At 45.1% G+C, this 10,075-nt stretch overlaps 1 long non-coding RNA gene across 1 annotated transcript; it reads right to left on the bottom strand.

The window, feature by feature from the left end:
- Positions 1-7,593: 7,593 nt before the first annotated feature.
- On the bottom strand, positions 7,594-8,124 carry LOC116100611. The gene is made up of 2 exons (XR_004122674.1): positions 7,973-8,124; positions 7,594-7,884 (listed from the first exon to the last, which is right to left on the bottom strand). It is a non-coding gene; the product is annotated as an uncharacterized LOC116100611 (long non-coding RNA).
- Between the last annotated feature and the right edge of the window lie 1,951 nt (positions 8,125-10,075).

The raw sequence follows: 10,075 nt of genomic DNA on the forward strand, positions 1-10,075 counted from the left end.
CAGTAGGCACTGATGCCAGTTTCCGCCTTGGGGAAGTGTTGAGTTAACCCCCAAATGTGTATTACCATCACAGCTTTGGTGGTAGCTCGGATAGAAATGGCCCAAACAGGCTCAAATATTTGAATGGTTGGTCATTAAAAAGTGGTGCTGTGCTACTTGAGAGAGATTAGGAAGTGTGGCCTTGTTGGAAGAAGTATGTCACTGGAGTGGGCTTTGGGTTTCAGAAGCCCAAGCCAGGCACACCGTCTCATTCTTTTTGCTGTATGGAGATCCAAATGTCGATCTCTCAGCTTCTTCTTCAGGAAGCATGTCTGCCTGCATGCCCCCAGGCTTCCTGTCATGATGTTAGGGACTAAACCTCTGAACTGTAAGCCAGCCCCAATTAAATGCTTTCTCTTATAGGAGTGCCAGCCTGTGGTTTTCCCATGAGGAGGGAGATTCTGACCTGGCCTGGCACACTGAGGCTTCTTTGATGCTCTCTTCACCTAGGCCCCAAAGTCAGTGACTGATGGTCGTCGCCAAATCTCTACAGATTAACCTCTTCTGTGAGCAGGGATGGCTAGTCCCTCTGGGCTTGAGATTTATATCTCAGAAGAAATGGCACAAAGGGGTCCCTCATCCCAATGCAAGCAGATTCCTGAGTCCTCTAGGACAGACATTCATTGTGAATTCCCTGAGACCTGTATTCCTGTGTTTGAACCCTTGCAGGGTATGGATGGAGAATTCTGCCTTGACAATATATATGTATCACAAGGCTTTCTGGGCCAGAATGTGTCCCCTCTCTGGGACTCAGCTGGAGTTTATCCAAGGGTGTAGCCTACCAGGGAAGAGGTTTTGTTTTGTTTTGTTTTTTGTTTTTTGTTTTTTTGTTTTTTTGGTTTTCTTTTTTTTTCTTTTTTCTTTTTTTTTTTTTTTTGAGACAGGGTTTCTCTGTGTAGCCCTGGTTGTCCTGGAACTCACTCTGCAGACCAGGCTGGCATCAAACTCAGAAATCTGCCTGCCTTTGCCTCCCAAGTGCTGGGATTAAAGGCATGCCCCACCATTGCCTGGCCATTGTTTTTAAAGGACTTATTTCTTTTTATGTGTATGAATGTTTTTCCTGCCTGGCACCCACAGAAGTCAGAAGAAGGCATTGGTGCACCTGTAACTGGAGTTACAAACTTATGAGCTACCGTGAGGGCACTAGGAACAGAACTTGGGTCCTCCGTAAAAGCCATCAGTGCTCATAACCACTGAGCCATCTCTCCAGCAGACTTTGCCACTTTGAGCCTACTTCTTTAGTGTTTTGGGATGCACAGCCAAGGGAGGAGAAGGTGCAAAGGTCTGGGACAAAGACAATGGGGTGTAAGAAGAGGCCTGAGTCAAATCAGTCCACTAGAGTGCACAGTGGCTGCCGGGAACAGGGCTGGGTAGCCCTCAGGAGAGGGGTTATTCCAGGGAGACCAGGGGAAATTTCCTACCAACTGTCACCCAGCTGAGATTGGGGCAGAGAGGCAGAGCTGAGATGCCAGCTCACGAGAGACAGTGCCAGGGATGTGTGGGGAGGGCATTTCCCAGAACAGCCACCACCAAGACCAGAATAAAGCAGGGATGAGCACCAAGCTGCGAGAGAGATGGGAGCCCAGCTTTAGGTGGGTGTGAGAGAGCTGACTGTGCATGAGTGTTTGAGAAAATGTACGTGAATATGCGTGAGGGCATATGAGTGTGTGGCTGTGTATGAGAGCACATATGGGTGCTTATGAATACACATGTATGTGGTGGTCTGGATGAATATGCATGAAGGTGTATGAGTGTGTGACTGCGTGTGAGAGTATATATGAGTGCTTATGAGTACACACGTATATGGTGGTTTGAATGAGAATGCCTCCCACAGGCTCATGCATTTGGTCCCAGATGGTGGTGGTATTTGCCAACAATATGGAACATTTAAGAGCTTCCTGGAGGTGGGATGGACGTCACTGGGGGTGGACTTTGAGAGCCTTACCCTTTTTCCTACCCTCCTCTCATGAATGTGACCTGTCTTCTTTGTGCCCCTGCTTTCTTCCCTTTCTTCCCTAAGTTGCTTTGGCGAGAGCATTTTATCTCCACAACAAATTAGTAACTAACACCTTGTTTGAGTGGGTGTGCGTGTGTAAATGTGCATGTGAGCACTGGGTGCGTGTGTATGTGCTCCACAGTGAACATCCCTAATGTGAGGAATACTGGGCCAGCAGAACTCTTTCAGTCTGGAATATTCTGAGACTTCCAGACCTTACAGGTGATGTGACAAGTTGTGTGTTATTACAAACCCGTTAGAAATATGCTGCACCTGGGCCTATTTGGTCTCTTTCCTCAAAACACCTTAAAAACAGGTCACAAACTATGGAGATTGCAGCCTGATGGCTTAGTCTAGTCTCTTCCCTAAAGTTTTTACCTTTATACAGCGTTTTCCTCTCCCTCTTCCTGTTTCTTGAGACAGGGTCTCCCTATATTGCCCAGGTTGATTTCAAGCTTATGAACTCATGTTTCTAACCCATGTGGTTAGGACTCTTAATACTTTACACATAGAAATATTTCCTACAAAGCAGTAAGTTTTAAGGAAGGAAGGAAGGAAGGAAGGAAGGAAGGAAGGAAGAAAGAAAGAAAGAAAGAAAGAAAGAAAGAAAGAAAGAAAGAAAGAGAGATAAACCACTAAAATTATCAGAAGTGGCCAGTTCACATAAAGGGCAAATGGGTTAAAATTCCATATGTGTCTGTGTCTTCTGTAATTACAAGATATCATTGGAAAGAAGAGTGAGATGCACCTACTAAACTATTAAACAAATAGATTGTAAAGAAGGACTAGAAAATAAATACTTTGAAAAAAAAGTAAAAAGAAGAACTAGGCCCTCCTGGATACTGGTGTTAGAAGAATCACTTGGAAACTGGGAAAGGAGAAATTCGCATGTAAATAAAGAAAATATCTAAAATAAAAAAAAAAAAAGAAGAAGAATCACTTGGAGCGACTTTTCTGCAGAGCAGTTCAGTGTTGCAGAAGAAAAGGATCAAGAAGCATGCAGACTTTGGCTCCAAAGAACATGCTTCAGTGATACAAAGGACTTATGAAAAGAACACATGGTGCGGTGTTTTAATTTATTTATTGCGGTCATGCACATCGTAAAATAGTCCAAACACTGCTCAGAGATTGGTTAAATCAGCAGCCCTCCCAGCTGAAGAGTCAAGTGACCCTTGAAATACTGGTGACTATTAAAGCTGACATCGGGACACCCATCACCCATAGTGATTCACAGTAGTTTTTTTCTGGTTCTATTAAATTTATTATTTTTGTCTATTTTCAAAATATTTTAAAATTTATTCACCCAACATCAGCCCCTCTCTCCCTCCAGTCCCCCTCACCCAGATCCTCCCCACGTTTCCCTCTCTCCTCTTCTGAGAAGGGAAGCTGCTCCCTCCATTACTCCTACCCCACCCACCCTCTCTCCCTCCCTCCTACCCCTCACATCAAGTCACTGCAGGACTAGGCATATTCTCTCCCACTGAGACCAGACAAGACAGCCCCATTAGGGGAACTAGATCCACAAGCAGGCAATAGGTTCCGAAACAGCCTGCTCCAATTGTTGGGGAACCTGCAAGAAAGCCAGGCTGCAGATCTGTTGCGCATGTGTCTAGGTCCAGCCTGTGGTCATTCTTTGGTTAATGGTTCAGTCTCTGGAAGCCCCCCAAGGGTCCAGGTTAGTTGACTCAGCTGATCTTCCTATGGAGTCCCTGTCTTCTTCAGGTCCCCCAATCCTTCCCCCCAGCTCTTCCATGAGACTCTCCGAGCTCAACCTAATGTTTGGTTGTGGGTTTTGTTGTGGGTTGTGGGTCTGCAACTCTTTTCATTGGCTGCTGGGTAGAGCCTCTCAGAGGACAGTTATGCTAGGCTCCTGTCTGCAAGCCTAACAAAGTATCATTTATGTCAGGGTTAGTTCTTGCCCATGGAATGGGTCTCAGTTTGGAGCAGTCATTAGTTGACCATTCCCTCTGTCTTTGTTCTTTGTCTCCAAACATCTTGTAGGCATGACAATTTTGGGTGGAAGGTTTCTTTTGTGGCTCAATTGCTGTCCTTATCCCTCCACTGGGAGTCCTGCCTGACTACAGGAAGTGGTCACTTCAGGACTCATATCATCAACTGGAATTTCAGCTAGAGTTGCTCCCATAGACACCTGGGGTCTCCCCTCATCCCAGGTCTCTGGCACATCCTAGAGATGCCCCTACCCCACTGCCCATTGCAGATTTTATGTTCTCTCTCCCCTGCTCTCTGTTGCATGGTCCATCTTCTCTCCTATCCTGTTCCCTCCATCCATCCACTTCCAATATCTATTTTATTTCCCCTTCTGAGAAAAATTCAGCCATCTTTCCTTGGGCCTTGTAATTTGGCTTCTTGGGGTCTGTGGGTTGTAGCAACTTATGATATTTTTTTATGTATTCACTTAAAGTGTTTCCAAGGCAAAAGTCTTTGAAAAGTAGAAATAGCCCATTTAGATTGAATTTAGCATTATAAATCGATTGTCTTAGTCAGTGTTTCTATTCTTGTATCATGACCAAGAAACAAGTTGGGGAGAAAAGGGTTTATTCAGCTTACACTTACTGGAACTCAAGTAGGTCAGGAAGCAGATGTAGAGGCCATGGAAGGATGTTCCTTACTGGCTTGCTCAGCTTACTTTCTTATAGAACCCAAGACTACCCATCCACAAGCCCCCCACCCCCTTGATCACTAATTGAGAAAACGCCTTACAGTTGGAACTCATGGAGGCATTTCTTCAACTGAAGCTCCTTTCTTTGTGATAACTACAGCTTGTGTCAAGTTGACACAAAACCAGCCAGTACACCAATGTTTTAGAAAATAGTCTTTTTTTTTTGTCCTCCTAATTACTTATCCTAATTACTAGAGAATTTATCCCAAGGTGATATAGCTCAGGTCCAAAGATGTGCACTGCCTCATGTATTTCATGATGCACTAAGGAGCTGAGTAAAATACTGGGGTGGGAGAAGGGGTATGAGGACAATCAGAGCAACAGGCATTCAAAGCATTCATCTCCTACCTGGGATATACATTTTAACTCACTTTTTCTGTGAATTTATCTTCAGTATTATTTAGTTTCAATAATTTGACATTGTTGTATTGCCCAGTTTTTTTAAACAAATAAATTGTTTACAAATTATGTATAGATATTTGTCATCATGTGAATATGTGCACCCTGGAGCTGGAGTTACAGACAGTTCGGAGCTGCCTAACATGGATGCTGGGACCCAAACTCAAGACTTCTGGAGGAAGAGCAGCAAGTGTTCTTAGCCACTGTGTCACTTCTTTAGTTCTATATCAGCCAGTCTTGACGATATGCACCATTGATATTACGTTTAGGAGGACATTCCCCATCTGTATTAGTCAGAGTCTCTAAGGAACAAAACTGACAGAATAAACACACACACACACACACACACACACACACACACGTCTAGTGGACTGAACAACTAACATGTTAACATACTAGTTGTTCAATCCACAAGACCAGATGTGTCAGCGGTCCCAATATGGGGGTGAAATTCCAGAGAGGTCTAAGAAACAGGCCAGTTTTCAGTCTACCCTGGAATCCCAAAGAACTCAGTTCTAACACTATTGAAAGAACGAGTCAGGAGAGAATGCAGGTGAGAGTGAGGGCAAGTGCCAGAGCGTGCAGCTTCCTCTTTCTCTGTCCTTTTATATAAACTACCCAGTAGAAGGTGTGGTCCAGACTTAGGGTGGATCCTTTGAAGTCAAGTGATCTAGATTTAGGGTATGTCTTCCACCTCACATAATCCAACCAAGACAAATCCTGCACAAGTGTGCCCAGCTGCTTGCGTTTTAGTTAACTCCTTGTATAGTCAAGTTGACAACCAAGATTAGCCATTGCTCTATCCCAAAAGTTATCATCATTCAGTTAAATATAGAGTATTTCACTTTAGAAGATGAAGAAAAGCCAGTCTATGTAGAAGATGCACATAGAGCTTGGTGTGTTGGTGCACGCCTGCAATCCCAGCACTTGGAGGGTAGAGGCAGGGGGATCAGGAGCTCAAGGTTATCCTTAGCTACATACTGAGTTTATGGCCAGCCTAGGCTATATGCAAACCCAAAGCAGAATCCCATCTTTGAGACTTAGTTCTTTCCTAGTGTGAATTCTTGCAGTCCCCTGTGGTTTGTGTGGTCTCTTGGCTGCGTGAGCTGATCTGATAGGCACAGGAAGATATTCCCAGTTTTCTCAAGCTGTGTTCAAGCACACCTGTTAACTCAAGCTTTCTTGGTGACTGGCCAGCTGGTACCAGCTTGTAAACAGTTGTTAAGCTGAGATTTTGCAATCTGGCTGTTCAGCCATTATAGCTTGTGCTTCCTATGGTGAAAGGATTTACTCTGTGGAAACAGGGCTTCCTTCTGCCCACTCATTTCTCCCGCTCTCCTTCCCTAGCCTCCTGCCACTCACAGGAGAGAGTAAGGCAGTGACTCTTCCCTATTGCTTTCCTCCTCTGCCCCCATATCCTTTTCTGTTGTTGATGGTCTGGGCACACAGGGAAGAATAGAGGAAAAGCTTAGGAAGTCATGGTGACTTTTCTGCTCCCTTTCTGAGCAGACTGGGTTTTGATTGCTTTTACCTTCTGCAGTGGTTTAGGAAGGAGACGTCTTATTCTGAGTAGGACTAATTATCATCATTAGTTTTTGTTTACATGCTGTAACGTGCTTCTAAGTGTCTAGTATTGTGACAAGGGTTATGTCGACTCTCTGGCATGTCGACTTATTTAGATTTAGACCATCGTGAGGTACCCCTTACTTACTATGATCTCAGCCAAGATTTTCCAGTCAAAATATTGGTGGTACCCCTTCCTTCTGCAACTTCAGCCTTTGGAGGATCCCCGGCCACTTTGAGACAGGAATCCCCCTTATGGAGCCTTCAGTCATCTGGCTCTGACTCCTCCAGCTTTGTACACAATGTAGCCAGACTTGCTTCTGCCACCCAGGGGCAGGGTCCAGGGCTCATAGGACTCCTTACTCACTCCTTACTCATCTTGACGACCAAAAGGCAGAAGTGTGTTCTCTAGAGGCTGACCTTTGCTATTTCCTACTCCAAGGGGAGCTCTTACCTCTCCGTACTTTGGACACCCTTAGTGGAGTCACCTTATAGATCTCCTTTACCCAAGGCAGCAGGCAGGTGTGATGGGTCTCCAGTTTTCTCTTTGCATGCCCACTATCTTTCAGACCAGTAAGCTCAGGTACTTGTATGTATGTGTGCGTGCATATGTGTACATGTATACATATGTGCAAGTGTTTACATATATGTATGTGTATATATAAATATAACTGCAGCATGTCCTGTGGGCATGTGTGTGCTACATGTGCTGTGTGTATGTATACGTGCGTGTGCGCGTGTGTGCGTGCGTGCGTGCGTGCCTGTGTATGTAGTGTGTGTAGTGTGTGTGTGTGTGTGTGTGTGTGTGTGAAGTCGGTAGGAGGTATGGAGAAACTTCTTACAATTACAGAAGATTAATCACAGGGAGATAAAAGTGATCTCTCAAAGCTGACATGATAACCAACATTCGTAGTAATAATCCAGTAGCAAGCAAATCATTTAATTCCCTTTCCCAGTTGTCTCCAGCTCTTTGTTGACAAGGCAGCTTGTGTTTGTGCTGTTGGGGCTGCTGCTGGAGTTGCGTCTCTTCTGCCCACTGCCCACATGCCCTGAGGTCATCTCTATTTTCTCATGGTGACTCTTCTGCTCCCTTTCTGAGCAGACTGGGTTTTGTTTGCTTTTATCTTCTGCAGTGGTTTAGGAAGGAGACGTTTTATTCTGAGTAGGACTAATTATCATCATTAGTTTTTTGTTTGCGTTCTTAACCCTGCAATTACAGACCAATCAATGTCTAGGACAACACACCGAGTCTTCCTCCCACGGGGAAGCTGGAGGATCTGCACAGCTTCTCCTACCTGCTCCCTCCCCTGCCTCTGCTCATCCGGAGTGTATTACAGAAATCCAGCCTTCCTCTCTGAAGACTCTCATTAGCTCCTGGTTACCCTGACGTTGCCCTCAGGCTGGCCTGATAGCTGCAAAGCTTTTTTTCTCTGTCATTTCAGTCCTTGCTGCCAGCTCTTCTGACACCTCTTCCACATTCTAGAATTCTTAGTACTGTGACATCTGGCTTAGAGATTACCTCGATGGCATCTTTCAGGACAGGCACCCAAGCGCCACCCATCCCTCTCAAGTCTAGGATACCAGACATATTTATTTTTTCTCTTATTCTGAGCAGTATCTAATATTTTTTTAAAGACTGGCTGGTTCCTTGTCATTATTAATTAGTGAATTGGAAACCTGGGACAGGAGAGAGGGGCTGGGTGGCAGGGGGTGACTGGACAGCTTCTGATCTTTAGCCTTTGGTGTCACCATGGCTAAGCAGCCCATTTATCACATTCATGACAAGCCTGCTTCCTAGGTTCTAAGAGTCTCTCAGAGCCATGCTTATTATATCTGACCATGCCCACAACTGTTTTGGGACTCATTTAAAATGCAGCATGTGGGACTGGAGAGATAGATCACTCAGTAGTTAAAAGCATGTGCTGTGCTTGCAGAGACCCAAATTCAGTTCACAGGCACCCATATTAAGTGTCCATATTAAGTGCCCGTAATTCCAGTTCCAGGGGACTCCGAAACTTTCTTGCCCCTTGGATACTCATATGCACATCGCACACACCCTCACACATAATTAAGTAATGAAATAGATTTATTCTTTTGCACATATATGTGTATGTCCTAGTCAGGGTTACTATTGCTGTTATGAAACGCCAAAAGCAACTTGGGAAGGAAAGGGTTTTTTTACTCACACTTCCACGTAACAGTTTATCATAAAAAGCAATGAGGAAAGGAACTCAGGCAGCCAGGAACCTGGAGGCAGGAGATGATGCAGAAGCCATGGAGGAATGCTGCTTACTGGCTTGCTCCTCTCCATGGCTTGCTCAACCTGCTTTCTTATAAAACCCAAGACTACCAGCTTGGGGCGTTTCCACCCACAATGGGCTGGACTCTCCCCCATTGATCACTAATTAAGAAAATGGCCCACAGGTTTACCTATGGCCCATTCTTTTGGAGGCATTTTCTCATTTGAGGTTCCCTTTTCTCTAGTGACTCTATCTTGTATCAAGTTGGTATAAAACTAGCCACCACAGTGTGCTACATGTGTGCAGACATTCAGAAGCCAAAGGAAGGTGTGGCCCTTGGATCCCCATTCCCAATCCCCTTCTGAGCTGGAGTTACCAGTGGTTGTAAGGTCACCCAACATGGATCCTGGAATCTGAACTCTGGTTCTTTGGAAGGGCAGCATGCATGTAACCACTGGACCATCTCTCCAGTCCTCTGAGTTTTCTTTTCGATTGTTTGTATGTCTGTACCTTGGCCTGTACCTGTGCCTGTGTTGTGTCTATGTCTGTGTAAGTATATTTGAGTGCTAGTGCCTACAGAGGCCAGAGGAGGGCATCAAATGTCCTGGAGCTAGAGTTACAAACTACTGTGGACTACCCAATGTGGCGGCTGCTAAACAAATGCAAATCCTCTTCAAGAGCTAAGCCATTTATCCAGTCCCAACATCTGCCTTCTCATGGTGCTGGGATCTGCATTTAGGTTCCCCTGTTCACATATAAGTACTTTCCAGAGCAAGCCAGCTCCTTGGAGAAATCTTTTAAATCAAATAAAATATAATGTGGCATGTTTTGTGCCCACGGCAGAGGGTGCTGAGAGTTTGAATTTCTTTTTCTCAGTGCAGGGGGACCAAACCCAGGTCAAGCGTTCTTCTATTGAGCTAAGTGCTCAGTCCCAAGAGCCTGCATTCCTTACATTGGTGCTAAGCAGTGGCTGCAGGCAGAGCTCTGGGAGCTCTCTGGAAAACATTTTTGATTCTCATAGATGCTCTTGGGGTTTTCTGGGAGCAGGGAAGCATTTCTCCCTGCTCCCCTATTCTCTCTCTTTCTCACCTTCAACCCAGTCTGTGGACATGGGAACCTCTCTTCTTCATGAGGTGATACCCTTCCTCTTTCATATCC

Source organism: Mastomys coucha, unplaced genomic scaffold, assembly GCF_008632895.1.
Source record: "Mastomys coucha isolate ucsf_1 unplaced genomic scaffold, UCSF_Mcou_1 pScaffold21, whole genome shotgun sequence".
Lineage (NCBI taxonomy): Eukaryota > Metazoa > Chordata > Mammalia > Rodentia > Muridae > Mastomys > Mastomys coucha.